General features: G+C 38.3%; 1 long non-coding RNA gene across 2 annotated transcripts in view; it reads right to left on the bottom strand.

The window, feature by feature from the left end:
* Positions 1-26157, bottom strand: part of LOC146454772 (uncharacterized) — a 132426-nt gene that overhangs the window by 54158 nt on the left and 52111 nt on the right. The gene's annotated exons all lie outside the window — the stretch shown is intronic.

Below are 26157 nucleotides of genomic sequence, written 5' to 3'. Positions count from 1 at the left end.
AACATCAAGACATTCATCATTAGTGATCACTTCCTTTTTTTTTGACCAACAAATTTGATCAAGTAGTAACCATCAGGCAGTATTCATGTTACTCAAAGACAATGGCTATTCAAAGAAGTATAAAAATCATATTCAAAGTTCATTTTCCAACAACGATGACAAAAATTAAATTCTATCGTTGCCATAGCAGGCAATTTCAAATTCTCCTTGTGTTTCACATGCAAATACAGGGTTATTTGTAATGATAATCTAGCAGATTACTGAAGAGTTCCTACTGGGCATTTCACACCTAATTTTGGTACAATCAGTAATTACTCTAGTAGACTTGTATTTGCTTTTGAATGCTTCGAGCATTGTTCTATCAACCACTTCTCTCCTTCACCAAATATTCATGTGTTCTTTTGAAAGTACACAAAGTTGACCCATGTTATGAAGATCCTGCTCACTGTTGAAGTTGACACATTGCATAGAGCAGAACTCGACCAGTAGGTTATCCGCATTGACCGCTCTGGAAGGATGAGCACCCCCAACCACAAGTTCTTGAGGAAATACCTTCCAGTACAGACCACACCACCTCGTCTCACCATCGACAATGACCTGCGACACCTTGCCATGCTGCCACACAGCCCGCTCAAGCAAACCAACTCCAATCCACCACAAGCAGAGCTGCCACCGCAACCATCCCCTGCGAAGCCACTAACTGGTCTAACCCCAGCAGCGATGACACCAGATCACACCAGCCCAAAGCCATGTATACAACAGCTGCCACCTAGCAACCTAACACCTTCCCCAGTGTCTGATCTAGAGCGTGCCATTGCGGAATTGGCGCAGTCTGAGCAAAAATGTCCCCTTCAAATTCGTTGCCTGGGTCATTTTGGTGCACTTCAAATTTTGTAGATGCAAGGAATTTGTGATTTCTCCTTGTTCAAAATCTTTTGAAAGCAATATCCCATTTAAAATTTGGGGAGAATATGCAAGAACCAGAACCCAAATGCGGAGAATACTAGTCCAGTCTGACATAAACATAATGGCCGTTCATACTCCAGGTCCCTGGGAACTAGTATAAGTAATCGCTATAGGGAGTTTTATTCATTGAAACCCATGGGCTTGTGAGATGGTGACTGATCAAGCTGAACGAGGTCGTGTCAAAACAAAGAAAGATTTCAGCATTTTTTGGCCAAGGTCAACCAGAAAACAATGTTGAAAACGCAGAAACCGATGAAGCTGAGCCTGGAAAAGATCAGGCAAGTGAACCAGAAGCTTAAGTTGCAAAAGTGAACTTGATGCAGATTTATTAGGCAGTCTCCCAAATTTTGGTGTCCCTGAGTTGAAAGCTTAGCTTGGTCTCACATGGGCCATGGGCTTAGTTAAAAAAAAAAAAAAACAACCTCAAATCGTACTGGTCCTCTAATGCAGTCACTAATACTCCATTAGTCGCAAACACAATGGCTAGAGATTGCTACCTTGCAATTCTAAGGCTTATGCATTTTGTAAACAATGACAATGCACCAGTTCCTGCAGATCCTAATAGGGATAAACTGTAGAAAATAAGACCATTTCTAAATATTCTGTTTCCAAGGTTTACTTCAGTATACTCACTATCACAGAATTTATCTTTGGATGAAACTTTGATACAATTCAAGGGAAGAGTCCAATTCAGGCAATTTTTGCCTTTGAAAAGAAGCCGGTTTGGTCATGCTTGAGGTTGCTGTGCTAAATGCAAACATCCTGTACCAGAAAGCAGGCCACCCAGATACCACTCTTGGTCAATTCAAAGATACACTCTTGCAACAACTAATCGGAGGAAATTGTTTTCTGACAGGAGTCAAATACTGCCAGACACATGCTTCAATCACATGCTCTTTCACCACCCTGTGGTCACTGAAACTCACAGGAAATGCAAAGTGTTCATCCAACTGGTTGACACCAGCAATGATTGGGCATCTGTCCAGCACCATGTTTTGAGAGGTACCACAACTTACACGAGTACCTTTTTGACGATCCATCAAGAGATTGCCCCAAAAGGCTAAAGGATGCCAATGGTAGACCAAGGGCTGGACCTGGTAGGCCACTTCAAGGAAGATCCAGATGAAAACTTTCTATACTATGTAAATAGTGAAAAAGTTTATCATTGAAGCAGCTTTTTGGAAGCATTTCAATGTACCACTTTTGTGTGAACAGTTTTTGTTGAACTGGTACAGTAATATTTATTGCGCATACGGTACAATTCATATGATCTGTCAGAATGAGATCCAACTAGCAAAATTTGTTTTTGAAAGGTTCTCATGTGGCAAACTTTTTCAATCAGTGTTAAAGTGACTAAAACATTCATATTCTCTGTTTAAGACCTGTTCCATTTGGCTAACAGTTTGACATTTGCAAAATTTTCTTATTTTTCTTGTTTTTTTTCGTTTTCAAGATTTGTCATATTTTTTCTTTAGCTTCTGTTATATACCTCGGTATTAAAGATAATAGTATGGAATCTCTTCTTTCAGAACATGTATAGGTTGTAGGGGGTTTCAAAGAGGTGGCTGTAAACCATCAGTTAATCAAGTGCTTAACTGTTTTGGTGACATTCCAACTTTTGTCAATGGAGAGGGCCTACCAGAGGAAACAGAAACAAAAACGTCAGCCCATCATTAATGGTTCACAGCAATTAGCCCAGTTAAAGGAGTAGAACCTGCAATCACATTTGATGTCATGACTTTGAAGAAGATGGGCCACTTTCCCTTATAGCTGATGAAGAGATCAGGAAATTTGAGGCGGAAGTGACGAATCATTGCTTTCCTAATTGCAGTGCTGTTATTGGGGCAACAGTTCATGGAAACATTGCTCTTCACCAATCAGTGGGAAGCATAAGCATTGGCTTGCCTTCAGCCAGCATATCATTACTTTATATCACACTTTGTAGACGGAGGTTGGCAGGAGACTGTTCAGTTATTCCAGTCAGCTCACCCGTTCAGTTCTAGGCAGGTATCAGAAATACAGCCTACTAATCAAGAACTTCATTACCAGTTGAGACAGTTTGGTTTCTTAGATGGTGCATGCATAGATGTCTCGCAGAGGGAATTGCCCACTAATAGTGCTGCTGCTAAAGATGTCAATCCAGACATTGATGTGATTTCATAGTGAAAAAGTAATGAGCAACAGATCCCAACTGGGCTGCAGCTTTTTAAAAGATCGTACTGATGCAGCCCTCATCCACTGCCTTTGCCCCCTTTTGCACTTGCTTGAGGCTCCCCCAGACCTTGCGGGCACCGTCCCCACACTCACCTGTTGGTGATGAGTTTAATGGATGGATCACTGCGAAAAGTTGTTAAATATGGTCTATATCCTTTGTGTACATTTCTTCTATCACAATTACCTGGGTAACTTGTAATACTTATTTGTTTTCTACTTACTTATTCATTTACTTTTCTAATGCCACTTTTCTTCTTTTTTTCTTTTTAGTCAACCTAATTTGTGTAGTAAAACATATCTGTTTAACTTCTTGCCTCAATTGGCATTTGCTATATGCAGGTAGTGTATACATGTATGTTGTGGTTCAATTTTATAATTTATTTCAGAATCATTTTCATTGTTTTCCAACCAGTTTTAATTTTTTATAACTAGCTTCCTTTGTTTCAATCTCTAGTTCATAAGAAATGGAAGTACTCTAATGGTAGTACAATCTCAGAAGACAACAAGAAAGTCACTCCCAAACAACACATTATCGTGTACAGATGTATTTTCCTTCGCCCACAACAGAATAACACATCGCAGGAGACAAGCATCATGAAGTGGTTCACCAAAAACTACACAGACAAATAAAAAAGTTGTGAACCTTTTTGTGAAAATAAGCAAATTTCACCAAAAACATAGAACAGTAAAAGGTAGAGTGAAACCAGTCAAACAACCTCTTGAAGCTGAAACATTTCTATCTTTACAAGCAATACATTTAATGGACATTTGAAACTGCCCCTGAAAGCCAAACCAGAGTCCCACAAATGGGCAGTAACTTTCATTGGCCACCACACCAAGTTTATACAAGTCCTTCCCCTTTACAATAAAACGGTTACCCGCAAAAGAAAATTCATATATATATAATATTTATCCCATGCCATAAAGAATACAGGCAACCAGAAAGCTAGAAACCTGTAACAACAGGAAGTATTCCACAAAAAATCACAGTGTTCCTTGTGGCCTAAAATTTTTTCCCGCCAAAAAGATCGATTGAAGAGCCTGCGACAGGTCAAAATTTTCATTCCGAAAAAAATTACTGTCAACAACTATAACATGGAACCAGAATACCCCAGTTTTGACCTCAATTTTGAATTCCTGGGACCAGACATCGAACAGGAAAGTAAATTCAATGAGTGGCATATGGGATAAATTAGTCATCCAGTCCCTTCTTGTGGTATACCGTGAATATCGTACTCGTGACTTGATTTTTCACAACTACTATGTACCTGATAAAATTAAATTTAGAAATACAGATGACTATAGTCAGTATGTATCTGACAATGGAAAAAAAATTTACAACCATGGAATGAAGCACTACTGTTTTCAAAATGGAACAAAGATTGCACACCAATCGCCAAGAACACCAATGACACAAGGCCTTCTCAAAAGTGCCAACAGAATGTGGAAAGAAAAAGGTACAATGCATACAATTAAAATTCAAGAAAGATGACAAAGTCTCAATAAGAACTGATTGAGTAGATAAAACAAATTCATTGTATCCCAAAATGCCATTTGCAAAAATAATACAAATTTTTATTCAGCAACAACTATGGCCAAGTTGTAACACCATTTGGCCACATCAAAGGCACCATTTAAGCAACAAGGCTGCCTCCGTACACAGCCACTACTGTAACATTTGACAACAAAGAAATTGCATTCACTGCTGTCTGCAAAGCAGCAAAAGATTTGCATTAATTTAAAGAATTTAAATTGTTCTTAAAATATTATTTATTATTTGTAGGTTACTAATGCTAGATAAAGCAATCTTATTTTTAAAGGGTGAAGTTTATAAACTAATTTAATTTCTATTAATTATTACTATTATTAGTCACAATAACACCATTTCACACAACAAGTAGAAGCCAGCAACAGTAATGGTCAAAGAGAAAAACAAAAAGAACCGGGAACTGGCAGAATTCTGCTGGCCGTACAGATATAGGTAGCCACCTGTACTGGCTATAAAATTTCTCTTTGAATTCAAAGAAAGATGTGCATGTAAAAATAAAATAGCTAATTTAGAATACAGATTTTGCAACGGTTTTTCGGATATCAAGGATGCAGGTGACCTATTAGAAACCCATTTCACAGTACATATCATTCATGACTGATTTGGCAGTTGCAAAAACCAAGCTGGTTCAACTTGTTTGGTTCACAAGGAAGATATGTGTTGATCTGTAAATGCCTTGGATGTTTGTTACTAATTTTTCACAACATTGCACAATCACTACACACAAATTTTAAAGCTGCAGTTAACATTGAAAGTAAGATGATTATAATGTCAAAATGAGAGAAAACAATCTTTGTATATTTCACACAAACGGCATAGAAGAAGAAGTCAGTGGTGAGAACTCCTGTAATTTACGTAAACAACTTTGAATCAAAGTTCACAGGCCATAATCCGGTCTGTGTTTAACAACCCTTCAACAAAGCTAAAATTTTTAATCAATTGCTACAATTTCCTGCTCTCAGTTTGGTGTCAACAAGTTCTTGTTTTAGTTTCTTTCATTAAATTAGAATTGAAAATAAGAATTTCAAAATATTAGTTAAGGAGTGGCTTTTCTTGCCGCATCCTGGTCAGTTCGGATCGTCACACGGTCCTCATCATTCTCAATATATTTCTTTGTACGTGTACTAGTTGGGAGAATTTTCTTGAACATCAAGACATTCATCATTAGTGATCACTTCCTTTTTTTTTGACCAACAAATTTGATCAAGTAGTAACCATCAGGCAGTATTCATGTTACTCAAAGACAATGGCTATTCAAAGAAGTATAAAAATCATATTCAAAGTTCATTTTCCAACAACGATGACAAAAATTAAATTCTATCGTTGCCATAGCAGGCAATTTCAAATTCTCCTTGTGTTTCACATGCAAATACAGGGTTATTTGTAATGATAATCTAGCAGATTACTGAAGAGTTCCTACTGGGCATTTCACACCTAATTTTGGTACAATCAGTAATTACTCTAGTAGACTTGTATTTGCTTTTGAATGCTTCGAGCATTGTTCTATCAACCACTTCTCTCCTTCACCAAATATTCATGTGTTCTTTTGAAAGTACACAAAGTTGACCCATGTTATGAAGATCCTGCTCACTGTTGAAGTTGACACATTGCATAGAGCAGAACTCGACCAGTAGGTTATCCGCATTGACCGCTCTGGAAGGATGAGCACCCCCAACCACAAGTTCTTGAGGAAATACCTTCCAGTACAGACCACACCACCTCGTCTCACCATCGACAATGACCTGCGACACCTTGCCATGCTGCCACACAGCCCGCTCAAGCAAACCAACTCCAATCCACCACAAGCAGAGCTGCCACCGCAACCATCCCCTGCGAAGCCACTAACTGGTCTAACCCCAGCAGCGATGACACCAGATCACACCAGCCCAAAGCCATGTATACAACAGCTGCCACCTAGCAACCTAACACCTTCCCCAGTGTCTGATCTAGAGCGTGCCATTGCGGAATTGGCGCAGTCTGAGCAAAAATGTCCCCTTCAAATTCGTTGCCTGGGTCATTTTGGTGCACTTCAAATTTTGTAGATGCAAGGAATTTGTGATTTCTCCTTGTTCAAAATCTTTTGAAAGCAATATCCCATTTAAAATTTGGGGAGAATATGCAAGAACCAGAACCCAAATGCGGAGAATACTAGTCCAGTCTGACATAAACATAATGGCCGTTCATACTCCAGGTCCCTGGGAACTAGTATAAGTAATCGCTATAGGGAGTTTTATTCATTGAAACCCATGGGCTTGTGAGATGGTGACTGATCAAGCTGAACGAGGTCGTGTCAAAACAAAGAAAGATTTCAGCATTTTTTGGCCAAGGTCAACCAGAAAACAATGTTGAAAACGCAGAAACCGATGAAGCTGAGCCTGGAAAAGATCAGGCAAGTGAACCAGAAGCTTAAGTTGCAAAAGTGAACTTGATGCAGATTTATTAGGCAGTCTCCCAAATTTTGGTGTCCCTGAGTTGAAAGCTTAGCTTGGTCTCACATGGGCCATGGGCTTAGTTAAAAAAAAAAAAAAACAACCTCAAATCGTACTGGTCCTCTAATGCAGTCACTAATACTCCATTAGTCGCAAACACAATGGCTAGAGATTGCTACCTTGCAATTCTAAGGCTTATGCATTTTGTAAACAATGACAATGCACCAGTTCCTGCAGATCCTAATAGGGATAAACTGTAGAAAATAAGACCATTTCTAAATATTCTGTTTCCAAGGTTTACTTCAGTATACTCACTATCACAGAATTTATCTTTGGATGAAACTTTGATACAATTCAAGGGAAGAGTCCAATTCAGGCAATTTTTGCCTTTGAAAAGAAGCCGGTTTGGTCATGCTTGAGGTTGCTGTGCTAAATGCAAACATCCTGTACCAGAAAGCAGGCCACCCAGATACCACTCTTGGTCAATTCAAAGATACACTCTTGCAACAACTAATCGGAGGAAATTGTTTTCTGACAGGAGTCAAATACTGCCAGACACATGCTTCAATCACATGCTCTTTCACCACCCTGTGGTCACTGAAACTCACAGGAAATGCAAAGTGTTCATCCAACTGGTTGACACCAGCAATGATTGGGCATCTGTCCAGCACCATGTTTTGAGAGGTACCACAACTTACACGAGTACCTTTTTGACGATCCATCAAGAGATTGCCCCAAAAGGCTAAAGGATGCCAATGGTAGACCAAGGGCTGGACCTGGTAGGCCACTTCAAGGAAGATCCAGATGAAAACTTTCTATACTATGTAAATAGTGAAAAAGTTTATCATTGAAGCAGCTTTTTGGAAGCATTTCAATGTACCACTTTTGTGTGAACAGTTTTTGTTGAACTGGTACAGTAATATTTATTGCGCATACGGTACAATTCATATGATCTGTCAGAATGAGATCCAACTAGCAAAATTTGTTTTTGAAAGGTTCTCATGTGGCAAACTTTTTCAATCAGTGTTAAAGTGACTAAAACATTCATATTCTCTGTTTAAGACCTGTTCCATTTGGCTAACAGTTTGACATTTGCAAAATTTTCTTATTTTTCTTGTTTTTTTTCGTTTTCAAGATTTGTCATATTTTTTCTTTAGCTTCTGTTATATACCTCGGTATTAAAGATAATAGTATGGAATCTCTTCTTTCAGAACATGTATAGGTTGTAGGGGGTTTCAAAGAGGTGGCTGTAAACCATCAGTTAATCAAGTGCTTAACTGTTTTGGTGACATTCCAACTTTTGTCAATGGAGAGGGCCTACCAGAGGAAACAGAAACAAAAACGTCAGCCCATCATTAATGGTTCACAGCAATTAGCCCAGTTAAAGGAGTAGAACCTGCAATCACATTTGATGTCATGACTTTGAAGAAGATGGGCCACTTTCCCTTATAGCTGATGAAGAGATCAGGAAATTTGAGGCGGAAGTGACGAATCATTGCTTTCCTAATTGCAGTGCTGTTATTGGGGCAACAGTTCATGGAAACATTGCTCTTCACCAATCAGTGGGAAGCATAAGCATTGGCTTGCCTTCAGCCAGCATATCATTACTTTATATCACACTTTGTAGACGGAGGTTGGCAGGAGACTGTTCAGTTATTCCAGTCAGCTCACCCGTTCAGTTCTAGGCAGGTATCAGAAATACAGCCTACTAATCAAGAACTTCATTACCAGTTGAGACAGTTTGGTTTCTTAGATGGTGCATGCATAGATGTCTCGCAGAGGGAATTGCCCACTAATAGTGCTGCTGCTAAAGATGTCAATCCAGACATTGATGTGATTTCATAGTGAAAAAGTAATGAGCAACAGATCCCAACTGGGCTGCAGCTTTTTAAAAGATCGTACTGATGCAGCCCTCATCCACTGCCTTTGCCCCCTTTTGCACTTGCTTGAGGCTCCCCCAGACCTTGCGGGCACCGTCCCCACACTCACCTGTTGGTGATGAGTTTAATGGATGGATCACTGCGAAAAGTTGTGAAATATGGTCTATATCCTTTGTGTACATTTCTTCTATCACAATTACCTGGGTAACTTGTAATACTTATTTGTTTTCTACTTACTTATTCATTTACTTTTCTAATGCCACTTTTCTTCTTTTTTTCTTTTTAGTCAACCTAATTTGTGTAGTAAAACATATCTGTTTAACTTCTTGCCTCAATTGGCATTTGCTATATGCAGGTAGTGTATACATGTATGTTGTGGTTCAATTTTATAATTTATTTCAGAATCATTTTCATTGTTTTCCAACCAGTTTTAATTTTTTATAACTAGCTTCCTTTGTTTCAATCTCTAGTTCATAAGAAATGGAAGTACTCTAATGGTAGTACAATCTCAGAAGACAACAAGAAAGTCACTCCCAAACAACACATTATCGTGTACAGATGTATTTTCCTTCGCCCACAACAGAATAACACATCGCAGGAGACAAGCATCATGAAGTGGTTCACCAAAAACTACACAGACAAATAAAAAAGTTGTGAACCTTTTTGTGAAAATAAGCAAATTTCACCAAAAACATAGAACAGTAAAAGGTAGAGTGAAACCAGTCAAACAACCTCTTGAAGCTGAAACATTTCTATCTTTACAAGCAATACATTTAATGGACATTTGAAACTGCCCCTGAAAGCCAAACCAGAGTCCCACAAATGGGCAGTAACTTTCATTGGCCACCACACCAAGTTTATACAAGTCCTTCCCCTTTACAATAAAACGGTTACCCGCAAAAGAAAATTCATATATATATAATATTTATCCCATGCCATAAAGAATACAGGCAACCAGAAAGCTAGAAACCTGTAACAACAGGAAGTATTCCACAAAAAATCACAGTGTTCCTTGTGGCCTAAAATTTTTTCCCGCCAAAAAGATCGATTGAAGAGCCTGCGACAGGTCAAAATTTTCATTCCGAAAAAAATTACTGTCAACAACTATAACATGGAACCAGAATACCCCAGTTTTGACCTCAATTTTGAATTCCTGGGACCAGACATCGAACAGGAAAGTAAATTCAATGAGTGGCATATGGGATAAATTAGTCATCCAGTCCCTTCTTGTGGTATACCGTGAATATCGTACTCGTGACTTGATTTTTCACAACTACTATGTACCTGATAAAATTAAATTTAGAAATACAGATGACTATAGTCAGTATGTATCTGACAATGGAAAAAAAATTTACAACCATGGAATGAAGCACTACTGTTTTCAAAATGGAACAAAGATTGCACACCAATCGCCAAGAACACCAATGACACAAGGCCTTCTCAAAAGTGCCAACAGAATGTGGAAAGAAAAAGGTACAATGCATACAATTAAAATTCAAGAAAGATGACAAAGTCTCAATAAGAACTGATTGAGTAGATAAAACAAATTCATTGTATCCCAAAATGCCATTTGCAAAAATAATACAAATTTTTATTCAGCAACAACTATGGCCAAGTTGTAACACCATTTGGCCACATCAAAGGCACCATTTAAGCAACAAGGCTGCCTCCGTACACAGCCACTACTGTAACATTTGACAACAAAGAAATTGCATTCACTGCTGTCTGCAAAGCAGCAAAAGATTTGCATTAATTTAAAGAATTTAAATTGTTCTTAAAATATTATTTATTATTTGTAGGTTACTAATGCTAGATAAAGCAATCTTATTTTTAAAGGGTGAAGTTTATAAACTAATTTAATTTCTATTAATTATTACTATTATTAGTCACAATAACACCATTTCACACAACAAGTAGAAGCCAGCAACAGTAATGGTCAAAGAGAAAAACAAAAAGAACCGGGAACTGGCAGAATTCTGCTGGCCGTACAGATATAGGTAGCCACCTGTACTGGCTATAAAATTTCTCTTTGAATTCAAAGAAAGATGTGCATGTAAAAATAAAATAGCTAATTTAGAATACAGATTTTGCAACGGTTTTTCGGATATCAAGGATGCAGGTGACCTATTAGAAACCCATTTCACAGTACATATCATTCATGACTGATTTGGCAGTTGCAAAAACCAAGCTGGTTCAACTTGTTTGGTTCACAAGGAAGATATGTGTTGATCTGTAAATGCCTTGGATGTTTGTTACTAATTTTTCACAACATTGCACAATCACTACACACAAATTTTAAAGCTGCAGTTAACATTGAAAGTAAGATGATTATAATGTCAAAATGAGAGAAAACAATCTTTGTATATTTCACACAAACGGCATAGAAGAAGAAGTCAGTGGTGAGAACTCCAGTAATTTACGTAAACAACTTTGAATCAAAGTTCACAGGCCATAATCCGGTCTGTGTTTAACAACCCTTCAACAAAGCTAAAATTTTTAATCAATTGCTACAATTTCCTGCTCTCAGTTTGGTGTCAACAAGTTCTTGTTTTAGTTTCTTTCATTAAATTAGAATTGAAAATAAGAATTTCAAAATATTAGTTAAGGAGTGGCTTTTCTTGCCGCATCCTGGTCAGTTCGGATCGTCACACGGTCCTCATCATTCTCAATATATTTCTTTGTACGTGTACTAGTTGGGAGAATTTTCTTGAACATCAAGACATTCATCATTAGTGATCACTTCCTTTTTTTTTGACCAACAAATTTGATCAAGTAGTAACCATCAGGCAGTATTCATGTTACTCAAAGACAATGGCTATTCAAAGAAGTATAAAAATCATATTCAAAGTTCATTTTCCAACAACGATGACAAAAATTAAATTCTATCGTTGCCATAGCAGGCAATTTCAAATTCTCCTTGTGTTTCACATGCAAATACAGGGTTATTTGTAATGATAATCTAGCAGATTACTGAAGAGTTCCTACTGGGCATTTCACACCTAATTTTGGTACAATCAGTAATTACTCTAGTAGACTTGTATTTGCTTTTGAATGCTTCGAGCATTGTTCTATCAACCACTTCTCTCCTTCACCAAATATTCATGTGTTCTTTTGAAAGTACACAAAGTTGACCCATGTTATGAAGATCCTGCTCACTGTTGAAGTTGACACATTGCATAGAGCAGAACTCGACCAGTAGGTTATCCGCATTGACCGCTCTGGAAGGATGAGCACCCCCAACCACAAGTTCTTGAGGAAATACCTTCCAGTACAGACCACACCACCTCGTCTCACCATCGACAATGACCTGCGACACCTTGCCATGCTGCCACACAGCCCGCTCAAGCAAACCAACTCCAATCCACCACAAGCAGAGCTGCCACCGCAACCATCCCCTGCGAAGCCACTAACTGGTCTAACCCCAGCAGCGATGACACCAGATCACACCAGCCCAAAGCCATGTATACAACAGCTGCCACCTAGCAACCTAACACCTTCCCCAGTGTCTGATCTAGAGCGTGCCATTGCGGAATTGGCGCAGTCTGAGCAAAAATGTCCCCTTCAAATTCGTTGCCTGGGTCATTTTGGTGCACTTCAAATTTTGTAGATGCAAGGAATTTGTGATTTCTCCTTGTTCAAAATCTTTTGAAAGCAATATCCCATTTAAAATTTGGGGAGAATATGCAAGAACCAGAACCCAAATGCGGAGAATACTAGTCCAGTCTGACATAAACATAATGGCCGTTCATACTCCAGGTCCCTGGGAACTAGTATAAGTAATCGCTATAGGGAGTTTTATTCATTGAAACCCATGGGCTTGTGAGATGGTGACTGATCAAGCTGAACGAGGTCGTGTCAAAACAAAGAAAGATTTCAGCATTTTTTGGCCAAGGTCAACCAGAAAACAATGTTGAAAACGCAGAAACCGATGAAGCTGAGCCTGGAAAAGATCAGGCAAGTGAACCAGAAGCTTAAGTTGCAAAAGTGAACTTGATGCAGATTTATTAGGCAGTCTCCCAAATTTTGGTGTCCCTGAGTTGAAAGCTTAGCTTGGTCTCACATGGGCCATGGGCTTAGTTAAAAAAAAAAAAAACAACCTCAAATCGTACTGGTCCTCTAATGCAGTCACTAATACTCCATTAGTCGCAAACACAATGGCTAGAGATTGCTACCTTGCAATTCTAAGGCTTATGCATTTTGTAAACAATGACAATGCACCAGTTCCTGCAGATCCTAATAGGGATAAACTGTAGAAAATAAGACCATTTCTAAATATTCTGTTTCCAAGGTTTACTTCAGTATACTCACTATCACAGAATTTATCTTTGGATGAAACTTTGATACAATTCAAGGGAAGAGTCCAATTCAGGCAATTTTTGCCTTTGAAAAGAAGCCGGTTTGGTCATGCTTGAGGTTGCTGTGCTAAATGCAAACATCCTGTACCAGAAAGCAGGCCACCCAGATACCACTCTTGGTCAATTCAAAGATACACTCTTGCAACAACTAATCGGAGGAAATTGTTTTCTGACAGGAGTCAAATACTGCCAGACACATGCTTCAATCACATGCTCTTTCACCACCCTGTGGTCACTGAAACTCACAGGAAATGCAAAGTGTTCATCCAACTGGTTGACACCAGCAATGATTGGGCATCTGTCCAGCACCATGTTTTGAGAGGTACCACAACTTACACGAGTACCTTTTTGACGATCCATCAAGAGATTGCCCCAAAAGGCTAAAGGATGCCAATGGTAGACCAAGGGCTGGACCTGGTAGGCCACTTCAAGGAAGATCCAGATGAAAACTTTCTATACTATGTAAATAGTGAAAAAGTTTATCATTGAAGCAGCTTTTTGGAAGCATTTCAATGTACCACTTTTGTGTGAACAGTTTTTGTTGAACTGGTACAGTAATATTTATTGCGCATACGGTACAATTCATATGATCTGTCAGAATGAGATCCAACTAGCAAAATTTGTTTTTGAAAGGTTCTCATGTGGCAAACTTTTTCAATCAGTGTTAAAGTGACTAAAACATTCATATTCTCTGTTTAAGACCTGTTCCATTTGGCTAACAGTTTGACATTTGCAAAATTTTCTTATTTTTCTTGTTTTTTTTCGTTTTCAAGATTTGTCATATTTTTTCTTTAGCTTCTGTTATATACCTCGGTATTAAAGATAATAGTATGGAATCTCTTCTTTCAGAACATGTATAGGTTGTAGGGGGTTTCAAAGAGGTGGCTGTAAACCATCAGTTAATCAAGTGCTTAACTGTTTTGGTGACATTCCAACTTTTGTCAATGGAGAGGGCCTACCAGAGGAAACAGAAACAAAAACGTCAGCCCATCATTAATGGTTCACAGCAATTAGCCCAGTTAAAGGAGTAGAACCTGCAATCACATTTGATGTCATGACTTTGAAGAAGATGGGCCACTTTCCCTTATAGCTGATGAAGAGATCAGGAAATTTGAGGCGGAAGTGACGAATCATTGCTTTCCTAATTGCAGTGCTGTTATTGGGGCAACAGTTCATGGAAACATTGCTCTTCACCAATCAGTGGGAAGCATAAGCATTGGCTTGCCTTCAGCCAGCATATCATTACTTTATATCACACTTTGTAGACGGAGGTTGGCAGGAGACTGTTCAGTTATTCCAGTCAGCTCACCCGTTCAGTTCTAGGCAGGTATCAGAAATACAGCCTACTAATCAAGAACTTCATTACCAGTTGAGACAGTTTGGTTTCTTAGATGGTGCATGCATAGATGTCTCGCAGAGGGAATTGCCCACTAATAGTGCTGCTGCTAAAGATGTCAATCCAGACATTGATGTGATTTCATAGTGAAAAAGTAATGAGCAACAGATCCCAACTGGGCTGCAGCTTTTTAAAAGATCGTACTGATGCAGCCCTCATCCACTGCCTTTGCCCCCTTTTGCACTTGCTTGAGGCTCCCCCAGACCTTGCGGGCACCGTCCCCACACTCACCTGTTGGTGATGAGTTTAATGGATGGATCACTGCGAAAAGTTGTGAAATATGGTCTATATCCTTTGTGTACATTTCTTCTATCACAATTACCTGGGTAACTTGTAATACTTATTTGTTTTCTACTTACTTATTCATTTACTTTTCTAATGCCACTTTTCTTCTTTTTTTCTTTTTAGTCAACCTAATTTGTGTAGTAAAACATATCTGTTTAACTTCTTGCCTCAATTGGCATTTGCTATATGCAGGTAGTGTATACATGTATGTTGTGGTTCAATTTTATAATTTATTTCAGAATCATTTTCATTGTTTTCCAACCAGTTTTAATTTTTTATAACTAGCTTCCTTTGTTTCAATCTCTAGTTCATAAGAAATGGAAGTACTCTAATGGTAGTACAATCTCAGAAGACAACAAGAAAGTCACTCCCAAACAACACATTATCGTGTACAGATGTATTTTCCTTCGCCCACAACAGAATAACACATCGCAGGAGACAAGCATCATGAAGTGGTTCACCAAAAACTACACAGACAAATAAAAAAGTTGTGAACCTTTTTGTGAAAATAAGCAAATTTCACCAAAAACATAGAACAGTAAAAGGTAGAGTGAAACCAGTCAAACAACCTCTTGAAGCTGAAACATTTCTATCTTTACAAGCAATACATTTAATGGACATTTGAAACTGCCCCTGAAAGCCAAACCAGAGTCCCACAAATGGGCAGTAACTTTCATTGGCCACCACACCAAGTTTATACAAGTCCTTCCCCTTTACAATAAAACGGTTACCCGCAAAAGAAAATTCATATATATATAATATTTATCCCATGCCATAAAGAATACAGGCAACCAGAAAGCTAGAAACCTGTAACAACAGGAAGTATTCCACAAAAAATCACAGTGTTCCTTGTGGCCTAAAATTTTTTCCCGCCAAAAAGATCGATTGAAGAGCCTGCGACAGGTCAAAATTTTCATTCCGAAAAAAATTACTGTCAACAACTATAACATGGAACCAGAATACCCCAGTTTTGACCTCAATTTTGAATTCCTGGGACCAGACATCGAACAGGAAAGTAAATTCAATGAGTGGCATATGGGATAAATTAGTCATCCAGTCCCTTCTTGTGGTATACCGTGAATATCGTACTCGTGACTTGATTTTTCACAACTACTATGTACCTGATAAAATTAAATTTAGAAATACAGATGACTATAGTCAGTATGTATCTGACAATGGAAAAAAAATTTACAACCATGGAATGAAGCACTACTGTTTTCAAAATGGAACAAAGATTGCACACCAATCGCCAAGAACACCAATGACACAAGGCCTTCTCAAAAGTGCCAACAGAATGTGGAAAGAAAAAGGTACAATGCATACAATTAAAATTCAAGAAAGATGACAAAGTCTCAATAAGAACTGATTGAGTAGATAAAACAAATTCATTGTATCCCAAAATGCCATTTGCAAAAATAATACAAATTTTTATTCAGCAACAACTATGGCCAAGTTGTAACACCATTTGGCCACATCAAAGGCACCATTTAAGCAACAAGGCTGCCTCCGTACACAGCCACTACTGTAACATTTGACAACAAAGAAATTGCATTCACTGCTGTCTGCAAAGCAGCAAAAGATTTGCATTAATTTAAAGAATTTAAATTGTTCTTAAAATATTATTTATTATTTGTAGGTTACTAATGCTAGATAAAGCAATCTTATTTTTAAAGGGTGAAGTTTATAAACTAATTTAATTTCTATTAATTATTACTATTATTAGTCACAATAACACCATTTCACACAACAAGTAGAAGCCAGCAACAGTAATGGTCAAAGAGAAAAACAAAAAGAACCGGGAACTGGCAGAATTCTGCTGGCCGTACAGATATAGGTAGCCACCTGTACTGGCTATAAAATTTCTCTTTGAATTCAAAGAAAGATGTGCATGTAAAAATAAAATAGCTAATTTAGAATACAGATTTTGCAACGGTTTTTCGGATATCAAGGATGCAGGTGACCTATTAGAAACCCATTTCACAGTACATATCATTCATGACTGATTTGGCAGTTGCAAAAACCAAGCTGGTTCAACTTGTTTGGTTCACAAGGAAGATATGTGTTGATCTGTAAATGCCTTGGATGTTTGTTACTAATTTTTCACAACATTGCACAATCACTACACACAAATTTTAAAGCTGCAGTTAACATTGAAAGTAAGATGATTATAATGTCAAAATGAGAGAAAACAATCTTTGTATATTTCACACAAACGGCATAGAAGAAGAAGTCAGTGGTGAGAACTCCAGTAATTTACGTAAACAACTTTGAATCAAAGTTCACAGGCCATAATCCGGTCTGTGTTTAACAACCCTTCAACAAAGCTAAAATTTTTAATCAATTGCTACAATTTCCTGCTCTCAGTTTGGTGTCAACAAGTTCTTGTTTTAGTTTCTTTCATTAAATTAGAATTGAAAATAAGAATTTCAAAATATTAGTTAAGGAGTGGCTTTTCTTGCCGCATCCTGGTCAGTTCGGATCGTCACACGGTCCTCATCATTCTCAATATATTTCTTTGTACGTGTACTAGTTGGGAGAATTTTCTTGAACATCAAGACATTCATCATTAGTGATCACTTCCTTTTTTTTTGACCAACAAATTTGATCAAGTAGTAACCATCAGGCAGTATTCATGTTACTCAAAGACAATGGCTATTCAAAGAAGTATAAAAATCATATTCAAAGTTCATTTTCCAACAACGATGACAAAAATTAAATTCTATCGTTGCCATAGCAGGCAATTTCAAATTCTCCTTGTGTTTCACATGCAAATACAGGGTTATTTGTAATGATAATCTAGCAGATTACTGAAGAGTTCCTACTGGGCATTTCACACCTAATTTTGGTACAATCAGTAATTACTCTAGTAGACTTGTATTTGCTTTTGAATGCTTCGAGCATTGTTCTATCAACCACTTCTCTCCTTCACCAAATATTCATGTGTTCTTTTGAAAGTACACAAAGTTGACCCATGTTATGAAGATCCTGCTCACTGTTGAAGTTGACACATTGCATAGAGCAGAACTCGACCAGTAGGTTATCCGCATTGACCGCTCTGGAAGGATGAGCACCCCCAACCACAAGTTCTTGAGGAAATACCTTCCAGTACAGACCACACCACCTCGTCTCACCATCGACAATGACCTGCGACACCTTGCCATGCTGCCACACAGCCCGCTCAAGCAAACCAACTCCAATCCACCACAAGCAGAGCTGCCACCGCAACCATCCCCTGCGAAGCCACTAACTGGTCTAACCCCAGCAGCGATGACACCAGATCACACCAGCCCAAAGCCATGTATACAACAGCTGCCACCTAGCAACCTAACACCTTCCCCAGTGTCTGATCTAGAGCGTGCCATTGCGGAATTGGCGCAGTCTGAGCAAAAATGTCCCCTTCAAATTCGTTGCCTGGGTCATTTTGGTGCACTTCAAATTTTGTAGATGCAAGGAATTTGTGATTTCTCCTTGTTCAAAATCTTTTGAAAGCAATATCCCATTTAAAATTTGGGGAGAATATGCAAGAACCAGAACCCAAATGCGGAGAATACTAGTCCAGTCTGACATAAACATAATGGCCGTTCATACTCCAGGTCCCTGGGAACTAGTATAAGTAATCGCTATAGGGAGTTTTATTCATTGAAACCCATGGGCTTGTGAGATGGTGACTGATCAAGCTGAACGAGGTCGTGTCAAAACAAAGAAAGATTTCAGCATTTTTTGGCCAAGGTCAACCAGAAAACAATGTTGAAAACGCAGAAACCGATGAAGCTGAGCCTGGAAAAGATCAGGCAAGTGAACCAGAAGCTTAAGTTGCAAAAGTGAACTTGATGCAGATTTATTAGGCAGTCTCCCAAATTTTGGTGTCCCTGAGTTGAAAGCTTAGCTTGGTCTCACATGGGCCATGGGCTTAGTTAAAAAAAAAAAAAACAACCTCAAATCGTACTGGTCCTCTAATGCAGTCACTAATACTCCATTAGTCGCAAACACAATGGCTAGAGATTGCTACCTTGCAATTCTAAGGCTTATGCATTTTGTAAACAATGACAATGCACCAGTTCCTGCAGATCCTAATAGGGATAAACTGTAGAAAATAAGACCATTTCTAAATATTCTGTTTCCAAGGTTTACTTCAGTATACTCACTATCACAGAATTTATCTTTGGATGAAACTTTGATACAATTCAAGGGAAGAGTCCAATTCAGGCAATTTTTGCCTTTGAAAAGAAGCCGGTTTGGTCATGCTTGAGGTTGCTGTGCTAAATGCAAACATCCTGTACCAGAAAGCAGGCCACCCAGATACCACTCTTGGTCAATTCAAAGATACACTCTTGCAACAACTAATCGGAGGAAATTGTTTTCTGACAGGAGTCAAATACTGCCAGACACATGCTTCAATCACATGCTCTTTCACCACCCTGTGGTCACTGAAACTCACAGGAAATGCAAAGTGTTCATCCAACTGGTTGACACCAGCAATGATTGGGCATCTGTCCAGCACCATGTTTTGAGAGGTACCACAACTTACACGAGTACCTTTTTGACGATCCATCAAGAGATTGCCCCAAAAGGCTAAAGGATGCCAATGGTAGACCAAGGGCTGGACCTGGTAGGCCACTTCAAGGAAGATCCAGATGAAAACTTTCTATACTATGTAAATAGTGAAAAAGTTTATCATTGAAGCAGCTTTTTGGAAGCATTTCAATGTACCACTTTTGTGTGAACAGTTTTTGTTGAACTGGTACAGTAATATTTATTGCGCATACGGTACAATTCATATGATCTGTCAGAATGAGATCCAACTAGCAAAATTTGTTTTTGAAAGGTTCTCATGTGGCAAACTTTTTCAATCAGTGTTAAAGTGACTAAAACATTCATATTCTCTGTTTAAGACCTGTTCCATTTGGCTAACAGTTTGACATTTGCAAAATTTTCTTATTTTTCTTGTTTTTTTTCGTTTTCAAGATTTGTCATATTTTTTCTTTAGCTTCTGTTATATACCTCGGTATTAAAGATAATAGTATGGAATCTCTTCTTTCAGAACATGTATAGGTTGTAGGGGGTTTCAAAGAGGTGGCTGTAAACCATCAGTTAATCAAGTGCTTAACTGTTTTGGTGACATTCCAACTTTTGTCAATGGAGAGGGCCTACCAGAGGAAACAGAAACAAAAACGTCAGCCCATCATTAATGGTTCACAGCAATTAGCCCAGTTAAAGGAGTAGAACCTGCAATCACATTTGATGTCATGACTTTGAAGAAGATGGGCCACTTTCCCTTATAGCTGATGAAGAGATCAGGAAATTTGAGGCGGAAGTGACGAATCATTGCTTTCCTAATTGCAGTGCTGTTATTGGGGCAACAGTTCATGGAAACATTGCTCTTCACCAATCAGTGGGAAGCATAAGCATTGGCTTGCCTTCAGCCAGCATATCATTACTTTATATCACACTTTGTAGACGGAGGTTGGCAGGAGACTGTTCAGTTATTCCAGTCAGCTCACCCGTTCAGTTCTAGGCAGGTATCAGAAATACAGCCTACTAATCAAGAACTTCATTACCAGTTGAGACAGTTTGGTTTCTTAGATGGTGCATGCATAGATGTCTCGCAGAGGGAATTGCCCACTAATAGTGCTGCTGCTAAAGATGTCAATCCAGACATTGATGTGATTTCATAGTGAAAAAGTAATGAGCAACAGATCCCAACTGGGCTGCAGCTTTTTAAAAGATCGTACTGATGCAGCCCTCATCCACTGCCTTTGCCCCCTTTTGCACTTGCTTGAGGCTCCCCCAGACCTTGCGGGCACCGTCCCCACACTCACCTGTTGGTGATGAGTTTAATGGATGGATCACTGCGAAAAGTTGTTAAATATGGTCTATATCCTTTGTGTACATTTCTTCTATCACAATTACCTGGGTAACTTGTAATACTTATTTGTTTTCTACTTACTTATTCATTTACTTTTCTAATGCCACTTTTCTTCTTTTTTTCTTTTTAGTCAACCTAATTTGTGTAGTAAAACATATCTGTTTAACTTCTTGCCTCAATTGGCATTTGCTATATGCAGGTAGTGTATACATGTATGTTGTGGTTCAATTTTATAATTTATTTCAGAATCATTTTCATTGTTTTCCAACCAGTTTTAATTTTTTATAACTAGCTTCCTTTGTTTCAATCTCTAGTTCATAAGAAATGGAAGTACTCTAATGGTAGTACAATCTCAGAAGACAACAAGAAAGTCACTCCCAAACAACACATTATCGTGTACAGATGTATTTTCCTTCGCCCACAACAGAATAACACATCGCAGGAGACAAGCATCATGAAGTGGTTCACCAAAAACTACACAGACAAATAAAAAAGTTGTGAACCTTTTTGTGAAAATAAGCAAATTTCACCAAAAACATAGAACAGTAAAAGGTAGAGTGAAACCAGTCAAACAACCTCTTGAAGCTGAAACATTTCTATCTTTACAAGCAATACATTTAATGGACATTTGAAACTGCCCCTGAAAGCCAAACCAGAGTCCCACAAATGGGCAGTAACTTTCATTGGCCACCACACCAAGTTTATACAAGTCCTTCCCCTTTACAATAAAACGGTTACCCGCAAAAGAAAATTCATATATATATAATATTTATCCCATGCCATAAAGAATACAGGCAACCAGAAAGCTAGAAACCTGTAACAACAGGAAGTATTCCACAAAAAATCACAGTGTTCCTTGTGGCCTAAAATTTTTTCCCGCCAAAAAGATCGATTGAAGAGCCTGCGACAGGTCAAAATTTTCATTCCGAAAAAAATTACTGTCAACAACTATAACATGGAACCAGAATACCCCAGTTTTGACCTCAATTTTGAATTCCTGGGACCAGACATCGAACAGGAAAGTAAATTCAATGAGTGGCATATGGGATAAATTAGTCATCCAGTCCCTTCTTGTGGTATACCGTGAATATCGTACTCGTGACTTGATTTTTCACAACTACTATGTACCTGATAAAATTAAATTTAGAAATACAGATGACTATAGTCAGTATGTATCTGACAATGGAAAAAAAATTTACAACCATGGAATGAAGCACTACTGTTTTCAAAATGGAACAAAGATTGCACACCAATCGCCAAGAACACCAATGACACAAGGCCTTCTCAAAAGTGCCAACAGAATGTGGAAAGAAAAAGGTACAATGCATACAATTAAAATTCAAGAAAGATGACAAAGTCTCAATAAGAACTGATTGAGTAGATAAAACAAATTCATTGTATCCCAAAATGCCATTTGCAAAAATAATACAAATTTTTATTCAGCAACAACTATGGCCAAGTTGTAACACCATTTGGCCACATCAAAGGCACCATTTAAGCAACAAGGCTGCCTCCGTACACAGCCACTACTGTAACATTTGACAACAAAGAAATTGCATTCACTGCTGTCTGCAAAGCAGCAAAAGATTTGCATTAATTTAAAGAATTTAAATTGTTCTTAAAATATTATTTATTATTTGTAGGTTACTAATGCTAGATAAAGCAATCTTATTTTTAAAGGGTGAAGTTTATAAACTGATTTAATTTCTATTAATTATTACTATTATTAGTCACAATAACACCATTTCACACAACAAGTAGAAGCCAGCAACAGTAATGGTCAAAGAGAAAAACAAAAAGAACCGGGAACTGGCAGAATTCTGCTGGCCGTACAGATATAGGTAGCCACCTGTACTGGCTATAAAATTTCTCTTTGAATTCAAAGAAAGATGTGCATGTAAAAATAAAATAGCTAATTTAGAATACAGATTTTGCAACGGTTTTTCGGATATCAAGGATGCAGGTGACCTATTAGAAACCCATTTCACAGTACATATCATTCATGACTGATTTGGCAGTTGCAAAAACCAAGCTGGTTCAACTTGTTTGGTTCACAAGGAAGATATGTGTTGATCTGTAAATGCCTTGGATGTTTGTTACTAATTTTTCACAACATTGCACAATCACTACACACAAATTTTAAAGCTGCAGTTAACATTGAAAGTAAGATGATTATAATGTCAAAATGAGAGAAAACAATCTTTGTATATTTCACACAAACGGCATAGAAGAAGAAGTCAGTGGTGAGAACTCCAGTAATTTACGTAAACAACTTTGAATCAAAGTTCACAGGCCATAATCCGATCTGTGTTTAACAACCCTTCAACAAAGCTAAAATTTTTAATCAATTGCTACAATTTCCTGCTCTCAGTTTGGTGTCAACAAGTTCTTGTTTTAGTTTCTTTCATTAAATTAGAATTGAAAATAAGAATTTCAAAATATTAGTTAAGGAGTGGCTTTTCTTGCCGCATCCTGGTCAGTTCGGATCGTCACACGGTCCTCATCATTCTCAATATATTTCTTTGTACGTGTACTAGTTGGGAGAATTTTCTTGAACATCAAGACATTCATCATTAGTGATCACTTCCTTTTTTTTTGACCAACAAATTTGATCAAGTAGTAACCATCAGGCAGTATTCATGTTACTCAAAGACAATGGCTATTCAAAGAAGTATAAAAATCATATTCAAAGTTCATTTTCCAACAACGATGACAAAAATTAAATTCTATCGTTGCCATAGCAGGCAATTTCAAATTCTCCTTGTGTTTCACATGCAAATACAGGGTTATTTGTAATGATAATCTAGCAGATTACTGAAGAGTTCCTACTGGGCATTTCACACCTAATTTTGGTACAATCAGTAATTACTCTAGTAGACTTGTATTTGCTTTTGAATGCTTCGAGCATTGTTCTATCAACCACTTCTCTCCTTCACCAAATATTCATGTGTTCTTTTGAAAGTACACAAAGTTGACCCATGTTATGAAGATCCTGCTCACTGTTGAAGTTGACACATTGCATAGAGCAGAACTCGACCAGTAGGTTATCCGCATTGACCGCTCTGGAAGGATGAGCACCCCCAACCACAAGTTCTTGAGGAAATACCTTCCAGTACAGACCACACCACCTCGTCTCACCATCGACAATGACCTGCGACACCTTGCCATGCTGCCACACAGCCCGCTCAAGCAAACCAACTCCAATCCACCACAAGCAGAGCTGCCACCGCAACCATCCCCTGCGAAGCCACTAACTGGTCTAACCCCAGCAGCGATGACACCAGATCACACCAGCCCAAAGCCATGTATACAACAGCTGCCACCTAGCAACCTAACACCTTCCCCAGTGTCTGATCTAGAGCGTGCCATTGCGGAATTGGCGCAGTCTGAGCAAAAATGTCCCCTTCAAATTCGTTGCCTGGGTCATTTTGGTGCACTTCAAATTTTGTAGATGCAAGGAATTTGTGATTTCTCCTTGTTCAAAATCTTTTGAAAGCAATATCCCATTTAAAATTTGGGGAGAATATGCAAGAACCAGAACCCAAATGCGGAGAATACTAGTCCAGTCTGACATAAACATAATGGCCGTTCATACTCCAGGTCCCTGGGAACTAGTATAAGTAATCGCTATAGGGAGTTTTATTCATTGAAACCCATGGGCTTGTGAGATGGTGACTGATCAAGCTGAACGAGGTCGTGTCAAAACAAAGAAAGATTTCAGCATTTTTTGGCCAAGGTCAACCAGAAAACAATGTTGAAAACGCAGAAACCGATGAAGCTGAGCCTGGAAAAGATCAGGCAAGTGAACCAGAAGCTTAAGTTGCAAAAGTGAACTTGATGCAGATTTATTAGGCAGTCTCCCAAATTTTGGTGTCCCTGAGTTGAAAGCTTAGCTTGGTCTCACATGGGCCATGGGCTTAGTTAAAAAAAAAAAAAACAACCTCAAATCGTACTGGTCCTCTAATGCAGTCACTAATACTCCATTAGTCGCAAACACAATGGCTAGAGATTGCTACCTTGCAATTCTAAGGCTTATGCATTTTGTAAACAATGACAATGCACCAGTTCCTGCAGATCCTAATAGGGATAAACTGTAGAAAATAAGACCATTTCTAAATATTCTGTTTCCAAGGTTTACTTCAGTATACTCACTATCACAGAATTTATCTTTGGATGAAACTTTGATACAATTCAAGGGAAGAGTCCAATTCAGGCAATTTTTGCCTTTGAAAAGAAGCCGGTTTGGTCATGCTTGAGGTTGCTGTGCTAAATGCAAACATCCTGTACCAGAAAGCAGGCCACCCAGATACCACTCTTGGTCAATTCAAAGATACACTCTTGCAACAACTAATCGGAGGAAATTGTTTTCTGACAGGAGTCAAATACTGCCAGACACATGCTTCAATCACATGCTCTTTCACCACCCTGTGGTCACTGAAACTCACAGGAAATGCAAAGTGTTCATCCAACTGGTTGACACCAGCAATGATTGGGCATCTGTCCAGCACCATGTTTTGAGAGGTACCACAACTTACACGAGTACCTTTTTGACGATCCATCAAGAGATTGCCCCAAAAGGCTAAAGGATGCCAATGGTAGACCAAGGGCTGGACCTGGTAGGCCACTTCAAGGAAGATCCAGATGAAAACTTTCTATACTATGTAAATAGTGAAAAAGTTTATCATTGAAGCAGCTTTTTGGAAGCATTTCAATGTACCACTTTTGTGTGAACAGTTTTTGTTGAACTGGTACAGTAATATTTATTGCGCATACGGTACAATTCATATGATCTGTCAGAATGAGATCCAACTAGCAAAATTTGTTTTTGAAAGGTTCTCATGTGGCAAACTTTTTCAATCAGTGTTAAAGTGACTAAAACATTCATATTCTCTGTTTAAGACCTGTTCCATTTGGCTAACAGTTTGACATTTGCAAAATTTTCTTATTTTTCTTGTTTTTTTTCGTTTTCAAGATTTGTCATATTTTTTCTTTAGCTTCTGTTATATACCTCGGTATTAAAGATAATAGTATGGAATCTCTTCTTTCAGAACATGTATAGGTTGTAGGGGGTTTCAAAGAGGTGGCTGTAAACCATCAGTTAATCAAGTGCTTAACTGTTTTGGTGACATTCCAACTTTTGTCAATGGAGAGGGCCTACCAGAGGAAACAGAAACAAAAACGTCAGCCCATCATTAATGGTTCACAGCAATTAGCCCA

Source organism: Pavona decussata, unplaced genomic scaffold, assembly GCF_977016875.1.
Source record: "Pavona decussata unplaced genomic scaffold, jaPavDecu1.1 SCAFFOLD_300, whole genome shotgun sequence".
Classification (NCBI taxonomy): Eukaryota; Metazoa; Cnidaria; class Anthozoa; order Scleractinia; family Agariciidae; genus Pavona; species Pavona decussata.
Note: the sequence above shows the minus strand (reverse complement) of the source record. Positions and strands in the feature narration are given on the sequence as shown.